At 44.8% G+C, this 16,416-nt stretch overlaps 1 pseudogene; it reads right to left on the reverse strand.

The window, feature by feature from the left end:
- LOC119271781 overlaps positions 1-6,376 on the reverse strand; it is a 27,101-nt pseudogene extending 20,725 nt beyond the window's left edge.
- Between the last annotated feature and the right edge of the window lie 10,040 nt (positions 6,377-16,416).

Raw genomic sequence — 16,416 nt, forward strand, 5'->3', positions numbered from 1 at the left:
GAAGAATATTATAGTTTTATTTTAGTTGATCATAACATAATATTTTAATTGATTGTTTTTATTTTCATAAAAGTTTTGTAGTTCATTCTGTTTGCTATTAATTCATTCTTTGAGCTAAATGACTCTGAAATTGGAAAGCATTTCAAAATGAACTCTGAAAAGGTTGAAAGTTGGCATGGTATCATCATTTCACCCACATAGCATGTTCCAAAAAGTAGAGAGGGTTACGACAAAAACTTGATGCACTTCATGTACAAAATGGACAATCACTTTCGAAGTATCAAAGTTTCGAACCATAAGACATGAAAGCATTTCAAATGAACTCTGAAAAAGTTGAAAGTTCGGATGGTATCATAATTTCACCCACATAGCATTTGCTTATAGCGGGAGAAAGTCTTCACTTTTTCTTCGCTTGTGTCATTTGCTTATTGCGCCGTAACCATGAATAATCTTCATTGTTTATCAGGATGCTTGGGTCAGCCTTGACATTGAAGGGAGGAATTTCATGAAACTTTTCATAATCTTCAGACATGTCTGTCTTGCCGTCCACTCCCAGGATGTCCCTTTTTCCTGAAAGAACTATGTGGCGCTTTGGCTCATCGTATGATGTATTCGCTTCCTTATCTTTTCTTTTTCTCGGTTTGGTAGACATGTCCTTCACATAGATAACCTGTGCCACATCATTGGCTAGGACGAACGGTTCGTCAGTGTACCCAAGATTTTTCAGATCCACTGTTGTCATTCCGTACTGTGGGTCTACCTGTACCCCGCCGCCTAACAGATTGACCCATTTGCACTTAAACAAAGGGACCTTAAAATCAGGTCCGTAGTCAAGTTCCCATATGTCCACTATGTAACCATAATATGTGTCCTTTCCGCTCTCGGTTGCTGCATCAAAGCGGACACCGCTGTTTTGGTTGGTGCTCTTTTGATCTTGGGCGATCGTGTAAAATGTATTCCCATTTATCTCGTATCCTTTGTAAGTCAATACAGTCAAAGATGGTCCCCTGGACAACAAGTACAACTCATCACAAACAGTGTTGTCACCTCTAAGACGTGTTTCCAACCAACTGCTGAAAGTCGTGATGTGTTCACATGTAATCCAGTCGTCGCACTGCTTTGGGTGTTTGGAGCGCAGACTGTTCTTGTGTTCATCGACATACGGGGTCACCAAGGTAGAGTTCTGTAGAACTGTGTAGTGTGCTTGAGACCAAGAATATCCGTCCCTGCATATTATTGAGTCTCTTCCAAGAGTGTCTTTTCCAGTTAGTGTCCCCTCATACCGCGATTTAGGGAGACCTATCTTATTAAGGCCAGGAATGAAGTCAACACAAAACCCGATAACATCCTCTGTTTGATGGCCCATGGAGATGCTTCCTTCTGGCCTAGCGCGGTTACAGACATATTTCTTTAGGAATCCCATGAACCTCTCAAAGGGGAACATATTGTGTAGAAATACGGGCCCCTGGATGACAATCTCGTCGACTAGATGAACTAGGACGTGCGTCATGATATTGAAGAAGGATGGTGGGAACACCAGCTCGAAACTGACAAGACATTGCGCCACATCACTCCTTAGCCTTGGTACGATTTCTGGATCGATCACCTTCTGAGAGATTGCATTGAGGAATGCACATAGCTTCACAATGGCTAATCGGACGTTTTTCGGTAGAAGCCCCCTCAATGCAACCGGAAGCAGTTGCGTCATAATCACGTGGCAGTCATGAGACTTTAGGTTCTAAAACTTTTTCTCTGGCATATTTATTATTCCCTTTATATTCGACGAGAAGCCAGTCGTGACGTTCATACTGAGCAGGCATTCAAAGAAGATTTCTTTCTCTTCTTTCGTAAGAGCGTAGCTGGTAGGACCTTTATACTGCTTCGGAGGCATGCCGTCTTTTTCGTGCAAACGTTGCAGGTCCTCTCGTGCCTCAGGTGTATCTTTTGTCTTCCCATACACGCCCAAGAAGCCTAGCAGGTTCACGCAAAGGTTCTTCGTCACGTGCATCACGTCGATTGAGGAGCGGACCTCTAGGTCTTTCCAGTAGGGTAGGTCCCAAAATATAGATTTCTTCTTCCACATGGGTGTGTGTCCCTCAGCATCATTCGGAACAGCTAGTCCACCGGGACCCTTTCCAAAGATTACGTAGTGTAAATCATTGACCATAGCAAGCACGTGATCACCGGTGCGCATGGCGGGCTTCTTCCGGTGATCTGCCTCGCCTTTGAAATGCTTGCCTTTCTTTCGACATTGATGGTTGGTCGGAAGAAATCGACGATGGCCCAGGTACACATTCTTCCTGCATTTGTCCAGGTATATACTTTCAGTGTCATCTAAACAGTGCGTGCATGCGTGGTATCCTTTGTTTGTCTGTCCTGAAAGGTTACTGAGAGCGGGCCAATCGTTGATGGTCACGAACAGCAACGCCTTAAGGTTAAATTCCTCCTATCTGTGCTCATCCCACGTACGTACACCGTTTCCATTCCACAGCTGTAAAAGTTCTTCAACTAATGGCCTTAGGTACACATCAATTTTGTTGCCGGGTTGCTTAGGTCCTTGGATGAGAACTGGCATCATAATGAACTTCCGCTTCATGCACATCCAAGGAGGAAGGTTATACATACATAGAGTCACGGGCCAGGTGCTGTGATTGCTGCTCTGCTCCCCGAAAGGATTAATGCCATCCGCGCTTAAAGCAAACCATACATTCCTTGGGTCCTTTGCAAACTCATCCCAGTACTTTCTCTCGATTTTTCTCCACTGCGACCCGTCAGCGGGTGCTCTCAACTTCTCACCTTTCTTTCGGTTCTCACTGTGCCATCGCATCAACTTGGCATGCTCTTCGTTTCTGAACAGACGTTTCAACCGTGGTATTATAGGAGCATACCACATCACCTTCGCAAGAACCCTCTTCCTGAGGGGCTCGCCGTCAACATCACCAGGGTCATCTCGTCTGATCTTATACCGCAACGCACTGCATACCGGGCATGCGTTCAGATCCTTGTATGCACCGCGGTAGAGGATGCAGTCATTAGGGCATGCATGTATCTTCTCCACCTCCAATCCTAGAGGGCATACAACCTTCTTTGCTGCGTATGTACTGTCGGGCAATTCATTATCCTTTGGAAGCTTCTTCTTCAATATTTTCAGTAGCTTCTCAAATCCTTTGTCAGCCACAACATTCTCTGCCTTTCACTGCAGCAATTCCAGTACGGTACCGAGCTTTGTGTTGCCATCTTTGCAATTGGGGTATAACCCTTTTTTGTGATCCTCTAACATGCAATCGAACTTCAGCTTCTCCTTTTGACTAATGCATTGCGTCCTTGCATCGACAATGACCCGGCGGAGATCATCATCATCAGGCACATCGTCTGGTTCCTCTTGATCTTCAGCAGCTTCACCCGTGGCAGCATCATTGGGCACATCGTCTGGTTCCTCTTGATCTTCACCTGCTCCCCCCGTTGCAGCATCACCGTATTCAGGGGGCACATAGTTGTCATCGTACTCTTGTTCTTCGTCGTCTTCCATCATAACCCCTATTTCTCCGTGCCTCGTCCAAACATTATAGCGTGGCATGAAACCCTTGTAAAGCAGGTGGGAGTGAAGGATTTTCCGGTTAGAGTAAGACCTCGTATTCCCACATTCAGTGCATGGACAACACATAAAACCATTCTGCTTGTTTGCCTCAGCCGCATCGAGAAACTCATGCACGCCCTTAATGTACTCGCGGGTGTGTCTGTCACCGTACATCCATTGCCGGTTCATCTGCGTGCATTATATATAATTAAGTGTCCAAATTAATAAAAGTTCATCATCACATTAAAACCAAAGTGCATACATAGTTCCCATCTAACAACATATAGCTCTCCAGAGCATCTAATTAATTAAACCATACATTGAAACTATGTAAAACATTTCAATGCGAAAACAAATGCGATCATAATGGCAACCAAGGTAACAATTGATCCAACGGCATAATGATACCAAGCCTCGGTATGAATGGCATATTTTCTAATCTTTCTAATCTTCAAGCGCATTGCATCCATCTTGATCTTGTGATCATCGACGACATCCGCAACATGCAACTCCAATATCATCTTCTCCTCCTCAATTTTTTTATTTTTTCCTTCAACAAATTGTTTTCTTCTTCAACTAAATTTAACCTCTCGACAATAGGGTCGGTTGGCATTTCCGATTCACATACATCCTAGATAAATAAAATCTATGTCACGTTGGTTGGCATAATTTTCATAAACAATAAATGAACCAATAGTTATAAAAATAATATACATACCAAATCCGAATCATAGACAGGACGAGGGCCGACGGGGGCGGATACCAAAACCATCGCACTATATAAGATGCAATAATAAATGTAAGAAAATGATACAAGTATCTATCTAAACATACAAGTAAGAATATTTTTCCTTTCAGAAAGAAGATAAGAACAAGAGGCTCACCACGGTGGTGTCGGTGATGAGATCGGCGCGGGTGATCGACGGCGGTGAAGACGGGGACGGGACGTGACGGACCGCTAAATCTAGACAAATCTCGAGGAAAATGGAGCTTGGAGGTTGAGCTTCGAGAGGAGAAAGCTTAAGTAGTGTGGCTCGGGCATTCCATCGAACACCTCATGTGCATAGGAGGTGAGCTAGAGCACCACAAAGCCCTCTCCCACTCGGCCAGAAAAAACAGAGCACTGTGCTCTGCTCTTGCGCGAGGGGGTATGTATAGGCATTTCATTGGTCCCGGTTGGTGGCATGAACCGGGACTAAAGGGGAGCCTTTGGTCCCGGTTCAGGCCACCAACCGGGACCAATGGTGGTGGGCCAGGAGCGAGGCCCATTGGTCCCGGTTCGTCCCACCAACCTGGACCAAAAGGTCCAGACGAACCGGGACCAATGGCCCACGTGGCCCGGCCGGCCCCCGGGGCTCATGAACCGGGACCAATGCCCACACTGGTCCCGGTTCTACACTGAACCGAGACTAATGGGCTGAGCCGGCCTGGACCATAGCCCTGTTTTCTACTAGTGATACCATCAAGGAATCAAGGTGACGCACGACAAGAGAACACCACCTGGGATGGCGTGGTGCTCCATATCCCTTAAACTGTATGAGGCCACGGCCAATTTTATGAATAAGATGGGCAAGGCGAAGTGTGTTCCTGCATTGCATCAGGGAGAAAGCATTTCGTATTACAGACTATGGTGTCAGAGCACATTTTGAAATGTTTGAAAAATTCTGGGGAAAAAATCTAGCATGTTGACACAACATCAATGTATCTTGTCACAAAATTTCATTCGGAAATTAGAAACATTGCTTGAGATACAAAAATGACCAATTTGGCATCAATGCGATAATGGGCCAAAGCTAAAGTCCAACTTAAGTTATGTTGCTATTGGAGAATTTGTGGTTTGGCAGTTTTGTTGTGGACTAGTAGAAATGAAGTGACATTTGAGCTCAAACCCATCAACCATCATACTGACCCGCTGTATTGTGCCATGTTTCTACAGCAGCAATTGAGGATCCTATGGAGAGGCGAAGCAGCAACTACTTGAGGCCCTCATCACCAAACTGACAAAGACAAAGCAAAGCCCGCGCTTGGTCCGCATTGCTGAGCACTGGAGTTGAGCGTTTTGCAGTTTCTTTTGCACAAGTTGTACAAACCTGTATTGTCAGTTAGTGAGGGAGTCTTTTGGTAATGATGATTAAACCTTTGGTGCCTTTTGTTGTTGTTTTGAGTCAACCAAATAGAGATTGTGCATCTTCTCATGGCTCTGGATGAGTTCTGGAAGCAATATTTTGCTGGGGCACCGCAACATCTTGTTTCAATTATGTCTTATCTAGTTGTACAGCATGGCTGTAATTTTCAGGGCCACGAACGTACTGGTAGCAGCATTGTTGTGGACATGTGGATCAATCAATGTAAACATCAGCCAATGAATGTATGTATAAGGTTGATGAGAATTATTGTCCGCCATGCCATGTTGCTATGTCTTTGAATCCAAATGCTATGTCTTCAAACTCCTCCTCCCGGCTCCATCTCTCCGCCTTCTTCCCAGCCCTGGACACAACTAACATGTGCCGAGTATGAGCAAACCTTGGAAATCTCAACGGATAGAGCAACAGCAGCAGGAGCTGATGATGCACTAACCCTAGAGCCCTGGACAAGGAAACTGCATAATTGCAAATAAATTAGGCAACCAAGCATATAACTACGTCCATCCATAGGGTAGATTAATCTGACATGCTAAATGACTCCAAACTCCAAGCACTACAGCTTATAACTTGAAGCAACAGTCGCGGCGCCGATGTCGTACAAGTGGGAAGCATTGAACCCCACGCAGGGCTGCAAGGGAAATGCCACGAACACCATCGTACCCAAAATAAAAGGTAAGATATCTTTCTCCCACCCAAAATAAAAGGTAAGACTACATTTTGGAAAATAGCAGGTTATATTGGTTCACCCACCATTCCTGGACGATCTAGAAACTCCGCTCCTTCAATGAAACTCCTGTAAGGAGAAAACGTATTATTATCACCAACTATTGTTATTGGGGATAAAGAAGCTCCCTGACAAGAAAATTTAATTGAGAACAAGGCAACAAGCTGTCACATTTATCTTTGGTGGCACATATAATCATAATCTAAAGAACTAAAGCTTTCTCTATGTAAAAGAGATAACGCTAGTAATGCTCTAGTGATGCAAAATAGAACTTAAAAACCATGCATAATTGGTGAAAATTGCATTAAAATGGCAGATTTGCCGGAAACAAATTGACCGGCCAACTGACTCTATACAAAGGACCTCCCAGGTGGTCAATTGGGAGGGTCCTTCTCATCAGATGGCAAGCGACTAGAAGCTTGTGATCATGTGGCCTCTGGGAACACAAAGGCTCATAGACTGAAGGGCTGAGCCAGAGAATTCCTCCAAGAACCTGGAAGCCAAGAAGAGCTAGTAGAACATTCTGTAATCAATGCTTCAGCAGTAGCTACTAATAAGCATAATGGTCTAGCAAGGCCCACTTCCATCAATTGCACCAGGCAAACACCTAATTGAAGTGTTGTCTCTACTGACAATGTAACATGGAGTGCATGCAACTATTGCCAACATCGGTCTACCAGCACACCTCTCTATTTAATAACCAATACTTATAATAAAAGAAGGATAAAAAATGATCAAGGTAACAACTAAAGTAATTTTTTCTTCACAAAGCCAAAAAGACAAGCACAAATACCAATCAGCAAACGGTACAATAATCATGTTTTGTTGGAGCTACTTGTCGATCTACAATGCTCAGACCAACCAGAATAGACCAAATACTCTTTTTCTCAAAACAAGCAGAGTTGGTGGTTGTCTCAAGAGAAGAAATTGATGCAAAGGTTGAAAGATTAATAAAAGTAATAATCCAACAAGCCTCGTCCAGTCAGAGGAGGAAATGAACGGGCAGTGTTGTCCCAGAAAGCATCATTAACAATCATGAACCAGGTTGAAGCAACCTTAGCAGGCAAGATTATAGCTTCGTTCCTTTATATACATGGACCAAATCGTTTTCTTAACATGAAAAAGACACGCCTTTTTGTTGTAATAAGCTACCACGGGCAAACAATTTGACATGAGATCAACATACACAAAGATACAACAGACCCTCGCCACCAGACCACGAATGACCATAGGATCGAGCCCAGTATCGGCAGGCCCAGTTACTCTCTTGCCTGACACGTAGATCCGGCTCTACCCAAATCTGCAGCTCCATAACCCAGTGCAGAACCAAAAAAACAGCAAACAGAGAACAAAATGGAATCAGCAAAGGCCAGAAGCTCAGGATCGTATCAGCAAAGGCCAGAATCTCAGGATCGTATCAGCAAAGACACACCTTTTTGTTGTAATAAGCTACCAAGGGCAAACAATTTGATGCGAGATTAATATACACAAGAGATACAACAGACCCTCGCCACCAGACCATGGATTACCATAAGATCGCATCTGCAGCTCAATAACCCAGTGCGAAACAAAACAAACATCAAACAGAGAATAAAAATAATCAGCAAAGGAGAGAAGCTCAAGATTGCAACTGGGTTTTGTCCTGAAAACGACCGCATCAAAAAAGAAGTGAGGAACAAAAATCACTAGCAGCCAATAGGACACCATCTTGTTTCCTATCAAATTCGGTTTAATTAAGTATTTCTATTACCTATCACTTCAACTTCAAATAGTACCCAACCATAACTTGCTTCAACATAGTACCTACTACCTCAAAAACAAGCCATACCCGATTCATGGCACCAGGATTCGGTATACAGAGAACAAGCACAGAAGTACCGATGATACAATTAAGTTACAATCATAGAGTTACAAAGTTCACTGCCTCTACAAGTACCAAGTGCCATAGAGTTACAATTTTAACTTAGTCTAACAACACAAGCCCTTGCAGTTAGATGTTGCTCTCATGGGCATGACAAAACAACCATATGACTTGTTGGAGTTGTGTCGAATATAGTGTAAAAGTTAGGTTACAGTTAGACTCTAAGTTGTATTGTGTTTAGATAGGATATGTAGTCGTGTCCTAGTAGGACACTTGTATCCTAGGCCTCTCTTATATAGCGGGGGTAGACACACGATGTAACCTATGCCAACATAATAGCACCGGAACGCAGGGGAAGCCGGCGGCATGTGCCGGTGTCCAGGGCGACCGGGTGCGGTATTGTGATGGTGTCACGGGGAGGAGCGCCCGTAGTCAAGCCCCGGGGATGTAGCCATATCGGTGAACCTCGTTAACAAACCTCGGTGCCGTGCCTTGTGTGGTTGCTTGGTCCTCGGATGATCGACGGTATGCCTCGGATTTATTCTAACATGACTAGTGGATGTAAGACGGTGACACTAACCATTATAAATGAAGCAGATAAGGCACAAAGATTGGCGTCACAAACAGAGCCCATTGAGAGTCCAAATACCTAGAACTTGCCATGGTGCAACGGCCAACGTAAGATTCACCACCGCTCGATGGCCGTGGGCACGCAAGCGTGCGCATAAGAGAGTGCACAGCGGGGAGGAACGAAGGGGCGTTACCTAGGCCGGAGTGGAAGGTGGAAGCCAAGCTGGATGATGGAGCTTGGCGAAAGCAGCATGGGTGCGGGTGCCACGCCAGCGACCCACTCAAGCTAGGGTTCGGAGCCGCTTGCGACCCGGCCACCAAAAGTATAGCTAGTCTGGAAGAAAATCAGAGGGCGATTAACTTGTTTCTAAAAAAATCATGCACACAACTAATGGATTTCCATTCAGATCAAAACTGACAGGAAATAAGCTAAGCAATTTTAGACAGGTTTACTTTCCTTAAAATCTGTTGTTTCCAGGACATCAGAGAAAGCGGCAACATAGTGAATCATAAAACAGAACTGCAACTTAGTGAATCATAAAATAGTCTATAACCTTCTAGACCATTGTATGCGATCTTCAAAGCGAAATATAAATTAATGTGAAGTGTTTTCAGTAAGCAAACAAATGAGGGGAAGCTCAATACTGCACATGTGAAAGTATAGTTGTGAGTGAGAAGTACTACAGTCAGCTTGTGTAGTCTCTTTCCTTTCAACACATCGGGGTAAACAGAGATACATTTGCTTATGCATCTAGTAAAAGAGCGGAGGGAAAGGAAATAACACCTGGCCAGAAAAATAAATACAAGAATGTTTTTCTCAAGGTGAAAAAATCCGTCTTTGTTCCTTTATCTACATGGCCCAAATCATTTCCTCAACATGGAAAAGACCCTCCTTTTTGTTGTGATAAGCTACCATGGGAGAATTTTACACAAGATTAACATAAAAAGAGATACAACTGACCCAAACCATTTAGTAGGCAAGATTGCAGCTTTGTTCCTTTATATGCATGGCCCAAATTATTTTCTTAAAATTGAAAAGGACGTGCCTTTTTGTTGTAATAAGCTACCAGGTGCAAACAATTTGACACAAGATTAACATACAGAGATACAACAGACCATCGCCACCAGTCCATGGATTACCATAAGATCGCATCTGCAGCTCCATAACCCAGTGCAGAGCAATAAAACAGCAAACAGAGAATAAACGGAATCAGTAGGAGAGAAGCTCATGATCACAACTGGGCTTCATCCTGAAAACGACCACATCAAAAAAGAAGTGAGCAACCAAAACCAGAAGCCTTTTAACGAATTAAGGAACCAAAATCACTAGCAGCCGATAGGACACCATCTTGTTTCATATCAAATTCGGTTTAAGTATTTCTATTACCCATCACTTGACCTTTAGATAGTATCCGTCCATAACTTGCTTCAACGTAGCACCTACTCATGGCACCAAGATTCGGGATACAGAAAACAAGCACAAAAGTACTGATGATACAATTAAGTTACAATAAAAAACAAATCGTAGATTTACAAAGTTCACTGCCTCTACAAGTACCAAGTGCCAAATTTTAACTTACTCTAACAACACAAACCCTTACGGTTAGATGCTACTCCCATGGGCATGGCGAAACAATCATATGACTAATGGATGTAAAACAGTGATACTAACCACTATACCAGAAGCACATAAGGCACAAGCATTGGCATCACACACACAACCCATTGAGAGCCCAAATACGTAGAACTTGCCATGGTGTAACGGCCAACATACAACTCACCATGGCTCGATGGCCGTGGGCACACAAGCGCGCACATGAGAGAGTGCACAGCGGAGAGGTATGAAGCAGCTTTATCTAGGCCAGAGTAGAAGGTGGAAGACAAGCCGAACAATGGAGCTCCGCAAAAGCAGCGGGGGTGTGGGATCCACGCCAGAGACCCACTATGGAGTGCATGCAACTACTAGCAACATCGGTCTGCGAGCACACCTCTCTATTTAAGAACCCATACTTAAAATAAAGTAAGGATCAAACATGATCTGATTCTCAAGTAACAACTAAAGTAATTTGTTCTTCACAAAGCCAAAAAGACAAGCACAAATACCAAGCAGAAAACCGTACAACAATTATGTTTTCTTGGAGCTACCGTCGATCTACAATGCTCAGACCAACCAGAATAGACCAAATACTCTGTTCCTCAAAACAAGCAGAGTTGGTGGTTGTCTCAAGAGGAAAAAAATGATGCAAAAGTTGCAGGATTTATAAAAATAATAATCCAACAAGCCTCGTACAGTTATAGAAGGAGGAAATGAGCAGGCAGTGTTTTCCAAAAAAGCATCATGAATAATCACGAACTAGATTGAAACAACCTTAGCAGGCAAGATTGCAGCTTTGTTCCTTTATGTACATTGCCCAAATCATTTTCTTGACAGGAAAAAAGGCACTCCTTTTGTTGTAATAAGCTAACAAGGGCAAACAATTTGACACGAGATTAACATACACAGAGATACAACCGACCGTCGCCACCAGACCATGGATTACCATAAGATCGCATCTGCAGCTTCATAACCCAGTGTGGAACCCAAAAAAAGGGCAAACAGAGAATAAACAGAATCAGCAAATAGTCGACCCTGCAGTTGCGGCTAGTCGCAACTCATCGACTTGTCGACACGTTGTTGAGTCGACTTTTTTTTATGACTCATCAACTATTCGTTAGACTCAAAATCAGTGGAATAAACAGAATAAGCAAAGTAGAGAAGCTCAAGATCGCAACTCAATTTCGTCCTAAAACGACCGCATCAGAAGAAAGTGAGGAACCAAAATCACTAGCTGCTTAGCCATGGAGGGGCCAAAATCACTAGTAGCCAATTGGAGATCATCTTGATTCCTATCAAACTCATTTTAACTATTTTTATTACCTATCACTTGACGTTCAAATAGTATCTGTCCATAACTTGCTTCAACATATCACCTACTACCTCAAAAACAAGCCACACCTGATTCGTGGCACCGAGATTTCGGATATAGAAAACAAGCACACAAAAACATCTCTACAAGTAACAAATGCCATAGAGTTGCAAGTTTAACTTACACTAACAGCACAAAGTATCAAACCTTGCGGTTGGTTGCAAGTGTCATGGGCATGGTCGTAGCCCTAGGAATCAACCAACCATGTCACTAATGGGTATAAAAAGGTGACACTAACCATTATGGGTCTTGTAGCTTTTGTTTCTTCTTCTTCTTCTTCTTCTTCTTCTTCTTCTGCTTCTTCTTCTGCTTCTTCTTCTGCTTCTCCTTCTCCTTCTCCTTCTCCTTCTCCTTCTTCTTCTTCTTCTTTGCTTGTAGACAAAAAACAAAAACTATGCTGACGTGACGCGGCGTGCTTTGCTTGTAGATAAGTCGTCTCAACCCAGTGTGCTTTCCAAGTAGAGATTGCTTCACGTCACGTAATAAGGAAGACTACCACAACTTGCGGCGGACCTGAATCACGCACGCACGCACACACACACGACAACGTTTGGGGTGCTTCCGATCGAACGAGGAACCTCGTCGTCGACGGAAACGTCTCCTCCCATTGAAAGCGCATCGCCGGAAATTCTGAAATAAACCCAGAAATAAATGCGAGCAATAGGACTTGAACCCTGATGGGCTGGCATACCACAATCCCTCTAACCATCAAACCGCAGATTGGTTCGCGACACGTGCTTTGCTTGTAGATAAGTCGTCTCAACCCAGCGTGCTTTGCATCATGGTTTGGTTTCCAAGCAGAGAGGGGAGCTCTCTTGTTTCCACGTAATAATTCTTGCTTCGCGTCATCACGTAATAAGGAAGACTACCACAACTTGCTGTGGACCTGAATCACGCACGCACGCTCGCACACACACGACAACGTTTGGTGTGCTTCCGATCGAACGAGGGACGACTCTGTCTCTGAGTATGTATGACTCCGAACATGACTCTCACTACTACGTAGAATTATAACCGATTCCGATTGTATTAGAGTCTCACCGCCCTATTCTTCCGAGGGTCGCGGACGGTATCATAATAAATCAAATCAATTGTCACCAACCAAACGCATCGTCGCTAGTACAACCCCCAATTCCAATCGCCGCTGCCACTGCCGCCCGCCAGCCTTACGGCCCGCGCGCCGCCATGTCTGACCTCCCTGCCGCCGCCGCCGCTGCTTCCAGGCGCTCGGCCCGTCGTCCCTGGGTGCTGGCCGACTCAAAGTGCCACATCGGCGACCGCGACAACGCGACCACCGCACACGCCGTCACGAGCGAAAAACGCGACATCAAGGTGACCTTCGAGCTCGCGGACCCGCCCGGCGTCTCTCGCTGCTTCGTCCACTGCCCGGAGAGCCGCTACGGCGGAGATCCCGTGGTTCTGAGCTCGGCGGACGCCTACGTCCTGCTCGTTGTCCCGTTCACCAAAGGCTCCAGGCGCAGCGAGTACAACGATTTCTTCGTCTACAGGGCAGGTCCAAGGGCTCCATCTCTCCGCCTTCTTCCCGGCGTCAGCCCCTCCCGCTATCCCGACAACGTCACACTGGCTAGCGTCGTGCCCCTGGGCGGCGCCGATCTCAACAACAAAGGCTACGCCGTGGTCTTCCCGCGATACACCAACGACCCGTTCTACACGAACGACTCTACCAGCAAGAAGTACAAGTACATCCTTCACGTGTATCGCTCCAATATTTCTTGGTGTCCGTGGAACACCGAGGTGGCCAGCATCGGAATGGACACCAATAAGTACCTCAATCATGAGGTGATAATGCGGCACGAAGGCACCCGCGTGATCTTCGCTGGAAGGGAAACACTCGGCTGGTTCAATCATTGGCATGGCGTCATTCTATGCAACGTGCTCGACCGCAGTCCGGTCATGCGTTTGATCCAATGGCCTGTTTCGATCCCTTGCGATCCGGTGTCACGGTTCGGCACGGGAGTTGACAATATGTACGCACGGCTGTTCCGCGACGTTGCTATAAGCAATGGCGTGATTAGGCTCGTCGAGCTGAAATCTTGTCGGTCTAGTGATACCCGCAATCAGAAATGGGTCATTGGACAAGGTTGGACGGTCACCACATGGAACAGGGGGATTTGCTCAGAGAAGTGGCACAAGAGATTCACTGTCAAGGCTGATAACGTGCCTATCACAGGTTCAAGTTACCCTAAGGTATCAGCTGGTAAGAGGTTGAGCTGGGATAAGGTGATCCATGGTGGTCCCACTCTGAGCTTGTGTGACGATGATGTTGTCTACATCATGGCTAGACTGGACATCCGCTCCCCAGTTGTATGGATGCTTGCCATTAACATTAGAGAGGGAACATTGGAAGGGGTCAAGCAGTTTTCCGCTGAAAAGATGCTCGGTCTTGAACCAACTTTTGTTCAGTTTGCCATGTCCGACTACCTCAGTTAGTGGAGAAATCAGTTATAAGTACTAGTATTAAAAATCTTGATGATTTATAGCTTTGCCTACAGATTAGCAACTTTATAGGATGTGTTTCTTATTGAGTTTTATTGCGATGAAACGAGTTTATTCCTCAACAATGATAGGGTTGTATATATGTGCTTCTTGTTGATGCGTGGACTTTGTTTATGACTCTGAGTTGAGTTACTAGAAATTAACATGCACATGAATATCGAAACTCCTGTCTCTTTCTCCGCTAGGCCTTATTGTCATTAGACAAGATCGTTGCAGCATAGGAAGATTGTTGGCCGTGCAAACTCTTTACGGTTGAACTTCAATTGCAATTTACAAATGCTTGTTCTGCCCGCTTGATTATGATGCCTCGACTTAGAAAACTAGTGTCGGTTCAGAGCTACATTATGATGCCTCAAGCAATTATCCTACAGCCGTGCAGCTACTGTAGCAAAAGATAGCTGACGATATAAACCAAGCAATACAGTTTGATCTAGATTTTGGACCAGTCCGTCTTAAACCTGTCAGATGAAATGCAGCTGCTTCTGTTCTTCCCTTTGTAACCTTATTGAACTGCATACCCTTTCCAAGAATGTCACTTGCATATTTTTAGCTTTTGCATGCAAAATATGAAGGACACACCATCAGTGAGAAATTAGTATTCTTAGTGAGGTTTACTTTATTTGTATATATAGAAAATAATTGACGGTGATTGATGAAGAGATTGGTACGAACTATACTATAGTATGGTCAGAAATGCTGGGATGTAAAGAACTTACCTTATTGTCACCAAAGTAAAGCACTGACGTAAGTGGTTTACTGGTCTGAGGTTCTCGTTTTCAAGCTAAGTTTGGTTTTTTCGTCAGAAGAAAAAATGCGTATGGATATTTACAACGGCCGTGCTTTCAGAATGTAAAGTGGTACGTTCTCGGTTTTCCTGGATGGATTTGCAGGTCAAGCAAACGTGTATCCATTTGATATGGGCGACAGTGCCACGTCCAAATGCCGTGACTTACACGAAGTTTACGCTGGTGGTGGGCATGGCTGTAACACCCTCGATACGACTATATCTCCCACATGTCGAGGCACGACTTAGAGGCATAATCGCATTGAAGGCATATGTCGCAAGTGAGGTAATCTTCACACAACCCATGTAATATAATAAGGAAAGAGATACATAGTTGGCTTACAATCGCCACTTCACACAATTGCATGAATAAACATTACATCAATCAAATACACTCATGGTCCAACTATGGAACCAAAATAAAAGAAGAACCCCAAATGCGACACGGTCCCCGATCGACCCCAACTGGGCTCCACTACTGATCGACTGAAACGAAACAACACAAAGGACAAGATCTTCATCGAGCTCCTCCTGAGCTTGGTAGCGTCATCTGCACGGACTCATCGGCACCTGCAAGCTGGTTTTGGAAGTATATGTGAGCCACAGGGACTCAGCAATCTCGCACCCTCGCGATCAAGACTATTTAAACTTATGGGTAAGGTAAAGGTATGAAGTGGAGCTGCAGCAAGCGACTGGCATATATGGTGGCTAACATATTCGCAAAAGAGAGCGAGAAGAGAAGGCAAAGCGCGGTCGAAAAACTATGATCAAGAAGTGATCCTATAGCAACCTACGTCAAGCATAACTCCAACAACCGTGTTCACTTCCCGGACTCCGCCGGAAAGAGACCATCATGGTTACACACGCTGTTGATACATTTTAATTAAGTTAAGGTTCAAGTTATCTACAACCGGATATTAACAAATTCCCATCTGCCCATAACCGCGGGCACGGCTTTCGAAAGTTCAAATCCCTGCAGGGGTGTCCCAACTTAGCCCATCACAAGCTCTCAAGGTCAACGAAGGAATAGACCTCTACCTGAGACGTTCCGATCAGACTCGGTATCCCGGTACAACAAGACATTTCGACAGGGTAAAACTAAACCAGCAACACCGTCCGAATGTGCCGACAAATCCCGATAGGAGCTGCACATATCTCTTTCTCAGGGCACACCGGATCGTCCAAACTTCCGGTAGGCCAGCCCAGAGTTGCCCCTGGTGGCCACGGGGGCTGACAAGTTGGACCAACACTCAGAGGAGCACTGGCCCGGGGG

Source organism: Triticum dicoccoides, chromosome 3A, assembly GCF_002162155.2.
Source record: "Triticum dicoccoides isolate Atlit2015 ecotype Zavitan chromosome 3A, WEW_v2.0, whole genome shotgun sequence".
In the NCBI taxonomy this organism is placed as follows: Eukaryota; Viridiplantae; Streptophyta; class Magnoliopsida; order Poales; family Poaceae; genus Triticum; species Triticum dicoccoides.